We start from the raw sequence: 5209 nt of genomic DNA, 5'->3' as shown, positions 1-5209 counted from the left end.
TTACTCAGCGGGCTCCCAGGTCTCCCCGTCGCTAGGCAACAGCTCTGGGATTTGTAACTTTTCGATACTTCAGGCTGCTGAAATATAGATACATTCCTCCTGCAGTAGAGTCCTCTACCCAGCATTTTCCTACTTGCAAATCAGGGAACCTGCTCTATTACAGTAGCTGGGACTCAGCTCAATAATAATTAAAAGGATCTACTGTGCAGTATTTATTTACCTACGGTGTGTGTGTATATATACATATATAGTTATGTTTGTGCATGTATATATATAGATATATATATTTAAGTGCGTGTAGGTATGTATATAGATAAATCCATAAAATACCAGATATAGGGGATAAAAGCCTACGGCCACACCACCCTGAACACGCCCGATCTCGTCTGATCTCGGAAACTAAGCAGGGTCAGGCCCGGTTAGTACTTGGATGGGAGACCGCCTGGGAATACCAGGTGCTGTAGGCTACTTCCGCAATGTTTTCTAATAACAACATCTTGCACATAACATTTTCCCCCATCTTTCTCACAGGCTGGTCACCATTTTGAAAAGCCAGCGGAACCTCAGAGAAACATCTGGTGCACCTTAATTAGCGGTACACTAAATACAGGGCGGGGTGTTGCCTTCCCTTTATTATTCCTTGTTGTCACTAGTTACTAATGCTATTTGTAATTGTGGAATGCGTGTAAGGCATCAGACAAATAGCGCTGCGGCTCAGTACGCTAGTAGCGGGTATCTGAACAGGGGTTTGAATCCAAACAAAACTTTAAGGAGAACTCCTATAGCCTAGGGCTAAGACTCCTGTCCCACAGCGCAGCGTTGCTGGTTCAGGTCTCCGCTGCTCCAGAAAGTTTATTTTAATCGTATCGGTCACTACACATTATAGTGCAGACCTTACGTAGGGCTCTGTTTATTTAACCCACCTTTTCTCCTTTCGTTTGTCTCTCCTGGGATAGTCGAAGAATTCCCTCTTAGGTGTGAAGTATGCGGCGGAGCCATCTGCTTCGCCCTCCACGCACCTGCACACCCCTGTTTGATCAATGATGCAGGTAATGTCACTATTAACCAGACAATAGCTCATCAGGTAAGCCCTTGGACTTTGGTTTCCAAGGTCACAGGATCAAATCACAGCGGGACCAAACACACCTTTCCAAAAAGAAACTTTGCTAACATTCCATGCATTACTGATGTCTGTTTTCTGTGGATCTGAACCAGTGTCTCAGAATATACAGGTACATAATACAGCAGTTCATCTGATACTGCAGGTAAAGGAGGAGGACACGTCAAGTCCATCAGGGTTCCACGCCATTGACGAAAATGACAGCGACTGGTTCAGTTTCGGATGAGCTGGGCAGGCTCCGGTAGGCGGCCGACAGACACCCGAATACACAATATCAGGTATCAAACAGGGTTTGTTTTCCTATCTTTTCCCCGCAGATGGCAGGAGATGGTATCAGAACCTCTCTAGGGTATACACCTCGGTGTATCGCCGGTCCATCAAGCCGCCGTTTTCCTGAGGCAACCTTGCTCAGGGATCCATCGACATATGCGGCAGCATGGTTCTACCGTATCCGGAGCAGGTAGGTTGGGGAACAATTGTCCTCTAGGTTACAGGATGCTTCGCATCAGGATCAATTGATACTTTGATACAGATCAGAATCACGATTCTGCTTTATGTTCCTTGGAGGTCTCCATGTCTACAGACTCGGACCCTGCATCTTCGCTTGGGCTGTCTTAACCCGACGACCTCTGGGGCTGCGACAGTGACAAGTAAACATGAAATCCTACGGGGCAGATGGTTCTGGGGAAGGAACTTTCTGCAGGATTTCTTGAACCAATGGAGGTAGGTCCACTTTGATTTCTCCTACTACTGCCCCAGCTCCAAGACAGACCTTTACTGGTCTTCCCTTTAGATTGTTTCGTGCCCTTTCAGGTTTTTGACTCCACACGGGTGATATCTTCGTCGCCAGGGGTTCTCAGGGTAAAAAGGCTGAAGCAGAGGTTCAACATCCTCAGTCCAGTCTGATTTTATGTCATCCTATACACCCATTACACCTGCAGGGTCCCAGGGTAGGCGCAGGTCGATGGGAGAAGGCTTGGGCGGTTACAACCGTCTCAGGAGTCCCTCGGCATGGGTCGGCTGATTTACGATGACAAGAGAGTCATACTGCAGGCTGCGCTCCATAGGTTTCTAACCGCAAAGGGTGTTGATCCCTGTTTTACACATATCATTTGAATTAGGACAGTTCTCAGGCCTTTGTTTTCTTTTCACGTTCCGAAGCCAAGTGGCTCGGACAGGCCTATTCTGGCCTTACAATCCTTTTAGTCTGTGATTGCTAGTTTAAACAAGAAAGGGAGTTTTACGTGTCCCTTGTCTTCAGAGATGCCTGTTTACTGATTTCCGTTGGACAGGCTTTTCTCAGATTCCCCCTTAACAGGATTCTCATTTTCACTGTAAGTCCTTTACTCTTCTCTCTTCCGCTCCCACAGAGTTTAGGAAGATAACAGAATAACTCTTTTTCAAGGGCAGTGGGTGACGTTGGTTCCCTAATGGGACAATTTACTGCTACTATCCCACTCTGTACATTAGGTGGCTTCTGAATATCCGGAGGATCCACGAGCTTCTGATTCGACACAGATCCAATTTATGCTCCGCATAGACGTTTCTCAACACGGTCCGTCAGAGGTTTTTTCATTCCTCGGCACCAGAGACTCTATTTCTTCAGTCAAGTTGCGACGTAATGAGTGGTCGCCTCCATTCCTCTCGGAACGGGGGACAACAATCTTGTTTCCAGATCAAGCCACCAGGTCAGACTCCTGGGTGAGGGAACATGCCCCGGAGTTTTGTCAGCTGGTCCGCTGTGGGCGGAGATTTCGGATCGACCTCAGGGCGTTCTGACTGACTCTTTAACCCTTTATTACTCTCGGACGGCAGTAGCCGTGGAGGCCCTCAGGGCTCCGGGGAGTTTTCTGGTTATTCTATCCTGCCTCCTTTTCTATTTCTACTTCATGTTCAGTAACACAGGAGGGGATTATGCGTGCTAGTCCTCTCGGTGGCGCTGGTTGGGCCACGCATGACTTGAAGATACAGATACGCCTGTTGTCAGTAGAGGAGCCTTGGCTCCTACCTCGACGGGACTGTCTACTTCAACAGGCTCCTTTTTTTTTTTTTTTTTTTTTTTTTTTTTTTTTTTTCTCCTTGTTCAATTTTACACTGGTTTCGGTTACCCGTGTGACTGTTCACGAGACCTCAGAAGGGAGGAGTTCCCTAGTTCGGTTAGGCCTACTGGGCTCCGATTTCAGAAGTCTATTACCTCTTCTCGCTTTTGCCACTTTGGGAAAACTTTATGGAACATAATGAAGATAAAAGGGGGTTTTTCCCCCTTCTTCCAGTTACCATTCATCTTTGGTTTCTCTGGGAGGTTTTTTGCTCCGCTGCGCTTCAAACCACACTGACCGGAATTTTAGGTCTCTGCCTTTTTCGCTTTTCTTCCAAATGAGATTAGCCTAGCGGCCGTAAGTTCGGCCTCTTGTTCAGGGAGTACTCTATTGGCAACTCCCCGGGCTCGGCTTCGGCCTCAGCGGTCGTTTCTTCCAGAGGGGAGGTCCATTTTTCATATAAATCTGACACTAGTGGTTTTCAATCCTCTCTGAATGTTGTCAGGGCTCGTCAACTCTCTCTACAGAGGTCTCAGGCTATTCGATGAAGTGTTTTTTCTTCTTTGCTCTGGACGATGCTCCCGTACTAAATAGCCGGGGCCCCAGCATATGCTGGACAGTTGGATACATCTGATCATCAGACAGTCTTCTTGGCGGTTACTAGGGAACCTCCGTTTTCCAATTCAGCGCGCTTTACGCGCATTGTAAGACCTTCGTGGGCAGCCGCCCGCGGGGTCTCCATGAATATTTTGTCGGGCGGCTACTTGGTCAAACCGACATTCGTTTTGTCAAATTCTACAAGTTTGACACTTTTACGGCCTCTGCATCACTGTTTGGCCGAGCAGTTTTTACAGGACTCTCAGCGCTTTCCCACCCGTTTTTTGGGAGCTCTGGGACGTCCCCATTGTAACTACACTCCAGTGGCCCCTAGTGGATGAAGGAGAAATCAGGATTTTGGTACTTACCGATAAATCCCTTTCTCCGATTCCACAGGGGCCACTGGACGCCCGCCCAGCGCTGTTTCTCCTGATTTTTGTTTGATTAACGATTGCAGATCACCATATGACTGCTTGTTGGGTTCAGGCTAGCCTGGTTTTTTGTCAGGTTCTGTTCCAGGTTTAGTTTGTGTTCGCCTGGTTTACAGGGCGTCGTTAACCTCCTCTACCTTACGGTTTGTTTATTACAGCTCTCCTCGGGCACAGTTTAACGTAGACTGGCTTGGAGGGGAGATAGTAGGGGAGGAGCTAGCCACAGTGTGAGAATTTTTAAAGTGCCAGCTACCAATACCACCTACTATCTCCCCATTGTAACTACACTCCAGTGGCCCCTGTGGAATCGGAGAAAGGGATTTATCGGTAAGTACCAAAATCCTGATTTCTCTTTCATCCATCTGGGGGACGCTGCGCCATTACTTGTGGGTTAGAGGTGTGTGGTTGTGGAGTTTGGCACAGAACTATTAAAACCTGACTCCTCCCCCCTCTAACCCCTCCCATCTCCTTCCTGCCTAGCCAGCACCTCAGTTTTAGTTTTGTGCCTGTGGAGTACAGACACAGATTTTTTTCTCTGAAAGATTTTAGTTAGGTATTTTATTATTTTATTCTTGGAGTGCCTAGTCCCTGTATACAGGTGGCAGGTACTATTAGAGTGGGGTTAGCTAGATTTTCCCACTCTATTCTGCTGCTGGAGGCCACCACACTTCGGTCACTGGGGCTGGATTCCTGTCTCTGAGAAGTCGGCAGTGAGGAGGTACTGGATAGACACAATCTGTCTCTGACAGTATTGGTCTATCCTTCCTATGTATATATATATATATATATATATATCTATATTTCATGTTATTGAAACTGTCCTCCTCTCTCTCTCTAAAGGGATACACCTTCTCCTCCCTCCCCCCAGACCTCTCTCCGGAGGTGAGTGGTGGCGCGCAGTAGCGAGGGCTTTACTCATCCCTGCTACTGTCTTTTTGGGTAGGCCGGGAGAGGGGTGAGTCACTCCCCGGGGAAGCCGCTAGACGCTACCCGAACAGAGCACGGTGTGGCGGCGCGCGAGA

The 5209-nt window shown here is 47.9% G+C and overlaps 1 non-coding gene across 1 annotated transcript; it reads left to right on the top strand.

Moving 5' to 3' along the window:
• Window positions 1-348: 348 nt before the first annotated feature.
• On the top strand, window positions 349-467 carry LOC134929841 (5S ribosomal RNA). Its single transcript, XR_010178641.1, has one exon. It is a non-coding gene; the product is annotated as a 5S ribosomal RNA (ribosomal RNA).
• The last annotated feature ends 4742 nt before the right edge of the window (window positions 468-5209 follow it).

Source organism: Pseudophryne corroboree, chromosome 5, assembly GCF_028390025.1.
Source record: "Pseudophryne corroboree isolate aPseCor3 chromosome 5, aPseCor3.hap2, whole genome shotgun sequence".
NCBI classification, from domain to species: Eukaryota; Metazoa; Chordata; class Amphibia; order Anura; family Myobatrachidae; genus Pseudophryne; species Pseudophryne corroboree.
Note: the sequence above shows the minus strand (reverse complement) of the source record. Positions and strands in the feature narration are given on the sequence as shown.